Below are 11,519 nucleotides of genomic sequence, written 5' to 3'. Positions count from 1 at the left end.
AAATAGGTCAGGAACGTGACATATACCTCCAATTGACTCAAATGATGTCAATTAGCCTATAAGAAGCTTCTATAGCCATGACATAATTTTCTCGAATTTTCCAAGCTGTTTAAAGGCACAGTCAACTTAATGTATGTACACTTCTGAACCACTGGAATTGTGATACAGGGAATTAAGTGAAATAATCTGTCTGTAAACAATAAGTGAAATAATCTGTCTGTAAACAATTGTTGGAAAATGACTTGTGTCATTCACAAAGTAGAAGTCCTAACCGCCTTGCCAAAACTATAGTTTGTTAACAAGAAATTTGTGGAGTGGTTGAAAAACGAGTTTTAATGACTCCAACCTAAGTGCATGTAAACTTCCGACTTCAACTGTAATCTAGCTGTACATTGCTTTCATTTGCATCTCAGAGTTGTTATATGTCTTTTCCTCTAAGGAAAGCTATACCTTGTTGGGTTTGAGTCGTAGCATCGCTTTACCCACAGATTGGTTTGCTGTTACATATAACAAAACACCCACTCTCTGCCAGTTGCTTTGGGATACAGTGCATTCGGAAAGTATTCAGACTCATTCACTTTTTCCACATTTAGTTCCACATACAGCCCTATTCTAAAATATATATATTTTTAAATACCCTCATCAATCTACAATCTAATGACATAGCAAAAACAGGTTTTTAGTTAAAATGTCAAACTGAAATATCACATGTGAAGGAACATTTTATATTTGTGCTTTTCTAATGACCAATTCGACTGGTATCATGCAAGTGACTGATTGATCGTGCCTGGGAGGAATCCTCACTATCAGTTTTAGCGATTTGGCAGTACGCCCAAAACAATGTTTTGAGAACCGAAATGGGTGTCTCAGTTTCAAGGTCTCAGCTTGGAGAGAAGAAGCCATGTGAAATATTGGTCGGTCACATGCATGAACCAAATGTTAATGATTCATTAATTATGAATAAGGAATGAGCTAAGTCATGCAAATATAACTTGTCTGTCTGTGTAAGCAGTATATAAGAAACCTAACGGGACTGCCCCGGCAGAGCTCAATTCAGATTGGTACTTTATGCATCTAAGTTTGACTGTCACCTCCAACTTCGCTGATAATAAAGAATTATTCATTTAAGATTGACTTCATGTTTACCTGGTGACAATTTCCACAACAATTAGCCATCCGGTGGCGCATTTTAGGAAGTGTAAGGTGAAATTCCCGTCTGACCAAAAGACGACGAGGACCCGCCCAGACCAGACCCTTACTGTGAGCTTCCCAGGAGGACACACATCATCCGCGAACATTTGAGGGACACGGCGACTGAATTTCAGTAAGTACATTTAAATGAATTTGTATAAAATATATATATATTTTTTAAACTAAACATGAAAAGGTACCACTTGTTTTAAGTTAAGTAATAGCATGAGGTGTTATTCTATATGTATGCGGTAAGACTATAGAGTCTGTAGAAACTGTAGCATCTAAGACTGCATAGATTACTGAGACAATAGATACTGAGATACTATAGATACGCAAGACTATAGATACTGTACTGAATATAGATACTGTAGATACTATGGCGACTGTAGAGAATATAGAGGAACCACAGAAGATACATATGACAGAAGAAGGCTAGAGCTAGTCTTATAGAGAAGACTAGAGCGAGGGCAAGTAACGGTACCATGAGAAAGTCCTGCTGACAGGTGTCTGTAGGCATTTATTTGAAGTGTCTACGTGGTCTGCAGGGGACTAGCTTCGGTGTGAAAGAAGTGCGTGTCTGAATTGAATACCCCAACCAGATCTGTGTGAGCTGAGATTTTCAATCTTTTCCGTTATCTAGGGGTTCTGTCCACCACCGCCCATCGATCTACAGGTAGTGAGCACTGACAGGGGAAGCCATTGAAAAGTTTGAAATGGTAACAGCTGAGATGGGTAATGGCTGTTCATTGATATCCCCGGACACTGAGATTTCCTTGAACATGATATGTGTACCTCTCGGGATGGCTGCGCTGTGATCGTTTTGCTGGTGGTGTGGATGTAAATGCCTAAGTTGATTTATAACGTTAGAACGTGTGTATGTGAAGAGATGAAAGGAGAGAGTACTATTCCCGAATATGCTGTTGAATAGAATACTGGTGTAAAAATGTAAATGTCTGTATGAATAGAACACTAGTGTAAAGGAGAAATTTGTGAAGAAGAGTATAGTGGGTTACTAGGGATTTGATTAAGTAACAATGGAAATAATAATAATATACAATTTGCACACCCACACGTAGGCATACGTAAGGGGTGTAAAAGGTGTTCAGGGTGGTCCCTTTATGGTTAATTTGATAAAGATAAGGTTCAAGCATTGTATGACTGTCTAAAGGGTCTGGGAAATAAAGTCTCAGACAAAGATTGGCGCATATCCACTTTTGGTAAAGGAACTGACTTACCCCTAACCAATAAAACTATAAACGGTTATGAGATTTCCTCCACCCGGTAATACATTTTGAAACAAAACCAATGCCCTGTTAAAATGAACCAATGAATGTTGAACATGTAAAGACTTGTTAACTAACCTTAATAAGGCTACAAGTTATTATATCCCGATGTTTTGTTGATATCCCAAGTAATGAAGTACTAAACCGATTTGTGAATAGGCTAAATCTAACCACTCCCCAAGACGGAGTCGGAAAACTGGCTCTGTTTCCCAGTCTAACCCGTCTCAGGTATCACAACCCAGATGCAGACACAGGAGGTGGATAGTACAGTTCTCATAATATATATTATACAAGGGGACATGCCAGGGCAGGTTGAGGGCAGGCAGGGGTCAGTAATCCAGGGCAGAGTCAAAGAGGTACAGAACAGCAGGCAGGCTCAGGGTCAGGGCAGGCAGAATGGTCAGAACCGGGAAGACTAGAAAACAGTAACTAGAAAGACTCGAAAACGGGAAAACAAGCTGGTAAGACTTGACAATACGAACTGGCAACAGACAAACAGAAAAGACTGGTATAAATACAAGGGGATAATGGTAGATCATGGTGGGGGGTGGAGACAAGCACAAGAAAGGTGAAAGATCAGTGCGTGACAGAACCCCCCCCAGGGATGCCACCTGGTGTCCTACCCGGGCACATACCTGGTTGAACGGGTGCCGGCGGCGGAACTCAGCAATGAGGGCTGGGTCCAGGATGTTCCATGTGGGGACCCAGCACCTCTCCTCTGGGCCATAACCCTCCCAGTCAACCAGGTACTCTTCCTGTGGTCCAGCAAAATTAAGGCAGTTTATACAATTTTAAAACTGGAAACTGGAAACCCCTGCCCAGAGGTCGAACACTCAGGAGGCGCCTCACCGTGTACGCCGGATGGCTGTCGATAAGAGGGGGGGGGGGGGGGGGGGGGGGGGGGGCTTCAGAAAACCTATCTACCACTGTAAGGATGGGGGTGTTGACCATCCTTACATCAGGGAGACCAGTGACAAAGTCCATGAATATATGGGACCAGGGGCGATGAGGACCAGGGAGTGGTTGAAGGAGGCCAGCCGGAGTTTGCCGTGGAGTCTTATTCTGAGCACACGCCATGCATGTTTGACGAATGTGGAGACATCAGAAACCATATTGGGCCACCAAAAGCATTGTTGGAGGAAGGCCAGGTTTCGGCGGAAGCCAGGATGGCAGGATAGCTTAGAGGAATGAGCCCACTCCAGGACCAGGGACAAATCTGGGACAAACATCCGGTTAGCAGGGGCCCTGGGAATGTTGGGAATGTTGCACCTTGCAGACCAGGCTCTCAACACCCCAGACTAGTGTAACTGCTAGACAGGAGGTAGTGAGGATGGTCTCAGAGTCAAATGATGTGGCAGCAGAACTGTACAGGTGAGAGAGAGCATCAGGCTTCACATTCTTGGACCCTGGGTCATAGGAGATGACTTGCCTGCCTTGAGTTGAGGCACTTTGTGGTGCGGAGATGTTCTAAATTCTTATGGTCGGTCCACACCAACAATGGATGTTGTGCCCATTCAATCCAGTGCCTCCACTCCTCCAACGCCATCTTGACTGCCAGAAGTTTCTGATTTCCTACTTCATAGTTCCTCACAGCGGGATTGAGACAATGGGACAGGAAGTCACAGGGATGCAGCTTTTGGTCCCGGGCAGAATGCTGAGACAGGACGGCCCCCACTCCAACGTCAGAAGCGTTGACCTCTACCACAAACTAACGGAACGGGTCCAGATGGACGAGGATGGGGGCTGTGGTGAACCGATGCTTCAGATCCGAGAAACGACCGGTCAGCAGCTGGGGACCACATGAACGGAACCTTGGGTGAGGTGAGAGCAGAGAGGGGGGAAGCCAGGGTGCTGTAGTCCCGAATGAAGCGGCGGTAGAAATGTGAAAATCCCAGAAAATATTGCAGCTGAACTCTGGATGTGAGTTGAGGCCAATCAACCACTTCTCTCACCTTGTCAGGATCAATTTGAATGTTCCCCGCTGCGATGACGTATCCCAGAAAGGACATGTTACAGAGCACATCATTGACCAGAGCCTGGAATGCTGTGGGAGTGTTGGTCAATCTGAATGGCGTCACCAGATAGTCATAATGCCCACTAGCTGTGTTAAAGGTTGTTTTCCATTCGTCTCCTTCCCAAATCCGAACCAGATGGTAGGCATTCCGAATGTCAAAATTCGAAAATACAGTCGCTCCCTGAAGAGGCTCGAACGCAGAGAAGAAGAGTGGTAGAGGATAACGGTTCTTTACCGTGATGTCATTGAGGTCCCGGTTGTCGAAACACGGGCACAGGGCTTTGTCCTTCTCCACAAAGAAGAACCCTGCGCCCGAAGGGGAGGACAAAGGACAAATGCTCCCAACAGCCAGAGAGCCCTCAATGTACTGGTCTCTGGACTAGACAGGGAATTGAGCCTCCCCCGAGGCGGTGTAGTACCAGGGAGGATGTCAATGGTGCAATTATAGGGTCGATGCGGAGGAAGAGATGCGACCCGGGCCTTGTTGAAAACCTCCCGGAGGTCCTGATACTCCGCGGGGATGGTGGAGTGAAGTATCCCAAGCCCACGGGAGGACGTCCAGGGGCAGGCTGCGCCGCCTTGAGGCAATGTGCATGACAGAACTGGCTCCACCCCAGGATAGAACCCGTAGCCCAGTCAATCAGGGGGTTGTGCCTCAGGAGCCATGACAATCCCAAAACAATGGGTGCATGAAGAGATTCAGTGAGTACGGACTGCATGGACTCACTGTGATTCCTTGACACTCTCAGGTTGATAGGCAATTGATCCTGCTGCGATTGATCCTGCCAATAGAGCGCTGGTTCAATGCTTTGGCGTCCATGGGAACGGAGAGGGATTGTGTGGAGATCCCCAGCTCCGACACCAGGGCAGTGTCCATAAAATTCTCGTTGGCCCCAGAGTCCAGAAGCACCTGGAGAGATTTAGACCGGTCACCTCACAGAGGAGTGCGAGTACTCGTACCTACTGATGGGCCTGGGCTTTTAATTGGACAGGTGGATATGAAATGTCCCGAAGTTCCACAATATAGACAGCTTTAAGAGCTCAGTCTGCATGAACATTCTTCAGGAGATAATCTAGCCTTGCCCAGTTGCATGGGCGCCGGAGGAGACAAGGCGACAGTCCTCGATGATTCCGAGGGAACTCGGGTAACTTTGGAATCTCTTGGGAGTGTAGGTGTCGGGGACTTCGGGGATTCTTCGGAGGTGAGGGAAAAACCCGAGGACAAACGAGGGTGTTTGGGAACAGACTTCCTCTCCCTCTTGCGTTCCCAACGTGCGAAAGTCTACCGCGTAGTCAGCCACACTATGGGAATCGTGACGCAGTTGCTGTAGCTTCCAAGCCACATCTCTCCCAGACACCGGAGAATAGAACACCTTCCTTACCTCCGCCACGAATGCCTCCAGATTATGGCACACGGCGGTTTGTTACTCCCACACCGCCGTAGGCCAGGCGAGCGCCCTCCCAGACATTAGCGTTGTAAGATACGCTATCTTCAAGCGATCTGAAGGAAACAAAGAGGGCTGCAGCTCGAAGATGAGGGAACACTGGGAGAGAAATGCCCGGCATGTTTCAGGATCCCCAGCGTAGCACTCCGGAGGTGGTAAGTGGGGTTCTCGGAGAGCCGGGGTAGGAAGGGGAGAAGCACCGCTAGTAGCGGGGTTACTGAGAGGTTGGGCGGGTACCATTGTGGCTTGCTGCCTATTAGATAGCCCGCAGAATTGCTCCAGTAAGGTGTGGAAGGTTTGGTCATGGTGTTCTGCCACAGTGTGGAATCCTTCCATAAGGTTCCGTATCAAATCATTGTGTCTTCTAATGGTGGCTCCTTAAGAGGAGACAGTGTTGCAGAGCTGGTCTGAGTCTGCTGGGTCAGTCATGGCCAGTTCGTACTATCACGACTCAGGATATGACCCAGATGCAGACACAGGAGGCGATAGTACAGTTCTCATAATATTTATTATATAATGGGACAGGGCAGGCAGAGATCAGTAAACCAGGGCAGAGTCAAAGAGGTACAGAACGGCAGGCAGGCTCAGGGCAGGCAGAATGGTCAGTAGTCCAGGACAGAGTCAATGAGGTACAGCATGGCAGGCAGGGTCAGGACAGGCAGAATGGTCAGAACCGGGAAGACTAGAAAACAGTAACTAGACAGTCTCGAAAACGGGAAAGCACGCTGGTAAGACTTGACGGGACAAGACGAACTGGCAACAGACAAACAGAAAAGACTGGTATAAATACACAGGGGATAATGGGGACAAATGGGAGACACCTGCTGGGGGGTGGAGACAAGCACAAGACATGTGAAACAGATCAGGGTGTGACATCAGGTGCCAGACTTATTATGGACAGCCCAGTGGACTGATAGACAGTGCCAGCCTTTTTCTAATGCATGTTGATCTCAGAAAGTTTATCTCTTCCCTTCTGAATTGGCCGATGTATTTTTATAAATTCAGGACATTACATGTTAATTTTAAGACAGTATACATTTAACAAGTGTGAAGCAGAAAGTGAATATCCAACAGAAATTGGTAATAAATATATAGACTAACATTGCTAGGGTAGACTAAAATGCCTTCTAATATGGAGAAAGTTATCGTGTTTGTTTTGTTTTAAAACCTTACAATAAGGGTAAAAGCAGAACATTGTTTGAGTGTGATCCGTGTGTATTAGCAGTAGTGATTGCGAGGGTCTTGCTATTGGGAAGTCCTAGTTGAAAGAAACAGATATGGAGACTAGTGAAAGTAACGAAGTCAATGGTAATATTAGTGCATTTCAGATAGGACGCTAATAATGCAATATCTTAGTAATTTGAGGAAGTAAATGTTTCAATATAAGGTCACATGACAAACAGAGGGATTGAGTCTTGGGACATTATATTAGAGGCTGCCATCTGGTGTTTGGGTTAGAGAAACGCTTCCTGTGGACAAAAAGCTAATGAAGAATAATAAAATAAGTGGTACTCGCTGAACTCAAACAGTAAAGGACATAGTGGGACATTTGGGACAGAGGTATCAATAATTGAATAAGATACTTTTTTTAACAATTTCCCTTACTCAATAGTTTGGGTAACACTAGTGATTTAAGTAAGAAGGTAATGTCATCTAAAACAATAATCTGTTTCCATCACGTGGAACTGTGTCCAAAATTGAAGTAGATCTCCAAGTAAATGTTTTTAGTAACGAATATTGAGCTGATAAGCCAGCGCCAACTTTTTGAAGGACCTAGTAGATTTGTTAAACAACAGGTTTCAAATAAAATAAAATAAAATGTTATTGGTCACATACAAATGGTTAGCAAATGTTAATGCGAGGGTAGCAAAATGCTTGTGCTTCTAGTTCCAACAATGCAGTAATATCTAACAAGTAATCTAACAATTCCCCAACAACTACCTAATACACACAACTCTAAATGGGTGGAATAAGAATATGTACATATTGATATATGGATGACCGATGGCCGAGCATCATAGGCAAGATGCAATAAATGGTATAAGATGCAGTATATACATATGAGATGAGTGATGTAAGATATGTAAACATTATGAATGTTATATTGTAGTGACTATTAAGTCTCTATGTAGGTAGCAGCATCTCTGAATTAGTGATTGCTGTTTAGCAGTCTGATTGCCTTGAGATAGAAGCTGTTTTTCAGTCTCTCGGTCCCAGCTTTGATGCACCTGATTCTGACTTCGCCTTCTGGATGGCAGCGGGGTGAACAGGCAGTGGCTCGGGTGGTTGTTGTCCTTGATGAACTTTTTGGCCTTCCTTTTGGCCTTCCTTTCCAACCTCCCTTCGATGAGGATAGGGGTGCTCCCTCTGCTGTTTCCTGAAGTCCACGATCATCTCCTTTGTTTTGTTGATGTTGAGTGAGAGGTTGTTTTCCTGAGTACCATCACCTCCTCCCTGAAGGCTGTCTCGTTGTTGTTGGTAATCAAGCCAACTACTGTTGTGCCGTCTGCAAACGTGATGAATGAGTTGGGGACGTGCATGGCCACGCAGTCATGGGTGAACAGGGAGTACAGGAGGGGGCTGAGCACACACCCTTGTGGGGCCACAGTGTTGAGGGTCAGCGAAGTGAAGATGTTGTTTCCTACCTTCACCACCTGGGGCGGCCCGTCAGAAAGTCCAGGACCCAATTGCACAAGGCGGGTTTGAGCCCCAGGGCCTCCAGCTTAATGATGAGCTTGGAGGGTACTATGGTGTTGAATGCTGAGCTGTTGTCGATGAACAGCATTCTTACATAGGTATTCCTCTTCTCCAGATGGGATAGGGCAGTGTGCAGTGTGATAGCGATTGCATCGTCTGTGGACCTGTTGGGGTGGTATGCAAGCTGAAGTTGGTCTAAGGTGGCAGGTAAGGTGGAGGTGATACGATCCTTGACTAGTTTCTCTAAGTACTTCATGATGACAGAAGTGAGTGCTACGGGCGATAGTCATTTAGTTCAGTTACCTTTACCTTCTTGGGTACAGGAATAATGGTGTCGATTGAAGGGAGCGATTGAATATGTCTGTAAACACACTAGCCAGCTGGTCTGCGCATGCTCTGAGGACGCGGTTAGGGATGCCGTCTGGGCAAGCAGCCTTGCAAGGGTTAACACGTTTAAATGTCTTACTCACGTCGGCCACGGAGAAGAGGAATGGGGGCCCGCAGTCCTTGTTAGCGGGCAGAGTCGGTGGCACTGTATTTATTTACTATCCTCATAGAGGGCAAAGAAGGTGTTTAATTTGTCTGGAAGCAATACGTCGGTGTCCGTGATATGGCTGGTTTTGTTTTTGTAGTCCGTAATTGCCTGTAGACCCTGCCACATACGTCTTGTGGCTGAGCCGTTGAATTGGGACTCCACTTTGTCCCTATACCGACATTTCGCTTGTTTGATTGCCTTGCGGAGGAAATAACTACACTGTTTATATTCTGCCATATTCCCAGTCCTCTTTCCATGGTTAAATACGGTGGTTCGCGCTTTCAGTTTTGCGCGAATGCCGCCATCCATAGTTTTTAGTTAGGGTAGGTTTTGATAGTCACAGTGGGCACAACATCTCCAATGCACTTCATTATAAACTCACTCACGAGTCAGCGTATAGATTTATGTCATTCTCTGAGACTGCCCAGAACATTTCCCAGTCCGCGTGATCAAAAGAATCTTGAAGCGTGGATTCCGATTGGTCAGACCAGTGTTGAATGGTTCTAGTCACGGGTACATCCTGTTTGAGTTTCTGCTTATAGCACGGTAGAAGCAAGATGGAGTCGTGGTCAGATTTCCCGAAGGGAGGGCGGGGGAGGGCCTTGTATGCATCACGGAAGTTAGAGTAGCAATGGTCCAGTGTATTGCCCGCGCGGGTGCTGCAATCAATATGCTGATAGATTTTTAGGTAACCTAGTTCTCAAATTTGCTTTGTTAAAATCCCCAGCTAACATAAATGCAGTCTCAGGATATATGGTTTCCAGTTTACATAGAGTAGGGAAGTTCCTTGAGGGCCGTCGTGGTATCTGCTTGAGGGGTTATATATACAGCTGTGATGATAACAGACGAGAAGGTTCTTTTGCGTGTAGATTGGCGAGGAAAATGTTTCATTTAATCCATTTTAGAATAAATCTGTAAGGTAACAAAATGTGGAAAAAGGAAAGAGGTCTGAATACTTTCCGAATGCACTGTATAGTGTATAATACAACAGCAACATGTGCACAGACATACACACATGATCTCTCTAACACACTCCACCATGCACTCACCATGGTCTCAGTGGTCTCTTTCGGAATTTCCAAGGGCTAGTTGCTAGGCAACCAGGGCAACTTCTAAAATCACCGGTAACTCCACTGCAGATTGGGGGGGGGGGGGGGGGGGGGCACACCGTTTGGGTGAGTGTTCTCTTCTTTCCCATTCCTCTAAACCAGTTGATGTGACGATGCACAAGTCATGCAACAATCTGACAAATGGTTTATATTTCTGCCTTTCTATGCATATTTTTAACCCCTGATTTTATATAAGCCTAAATCCTATTGGCACCTATATCATGAGTGAGTGGAGGGGAGTAGTGAATTTGTGATTTCTCCTGTCGTTACACATCGAGCCTGAATAACTGACAAGTCAATGCATAGGCTATGTATTGAACAACTCTAATGGGATCTGGAACTGGCATGACAATGACAAGTTGGCTGAAGCAGAAACAGACTGTAGCATCCAGACCAATGGATGTTTATCTTCTGTTAGCTGTAACTTATTTATGTATGTTTGGATGTATGCCAGAAACATCTATAATTCATCAACAAACCAATCACTTGTCCCAGACTATGGTTGCGTTTACACAGGCAGTCAAATGTTGATATTTTTCCCAATAGCAAAACAGCTGATCTGACCAATTAGCGAAAAAAAGAACAGAATTGGGCTGCCTGTGTAAATGCAGCCTTGTCTTCTGTTTTGATCAGCTGTGAAGTACGAACATGAAATGAGCTAACATCTGTCTGTTTGTTGACAATATCTCTGTTTGTTTGATGATGCAAGTGTGTGTGTGTATGTGTGTGTGTGTGTGTGTCTATGTTCAAGAGGACATGATGGGGTGATTTATATAATCCGATTAGTTCGTGTTACGCTGAGGTACACTCTCCGAAGACAGCAGGGGGAATTTGACAACTGTGGGTGTGCATGTACATGCAGAAGAAGGCTACATTATGTGTGTATATGAATGTATATTCCCCTGTGTTTCATGTATACGTTTTCATTACATGATCATGTTTTGATTTCTGCTAATGGTTCTTTTTATAAATATAATGGGGCCAATGTGTGACACTGGGACCAACATTTTAATATGGTTTTAAACAAAAAATAAAAAGCATTGTCATGCAGTTAGACATGTGTACTTACAGGAATTAAAATGAATATATGCAAATTGGCCCATAACTCTACCTATACAACAACATAGGCCTAGGACTATACATTCTTTAAGCAGGGTTCATACAGACATTGTCAAGTCAAATTCTAGGACTTTAAGGGACTTTTTCAAGCACTTAATTGTAATTTTCAAGGACCTCAATGTT

This window comes from Salvelinus fontinalis, chromosome 2 (genome assembly GCF_029448725.1).
Source record: "Salvelinus fontinalis isolate EN_2023a chromosome 2, ASM2944872v1, whole genome shotgun sequence".
NCBI lineage: Eukaryota > Metazoa > Chordata > Actinopteri > Salmoniformes > Salmonidae > Salvelinus > Salvelinus fontinalis.
Note: the sequence above shows the minus strand (reverse complement) of the source record.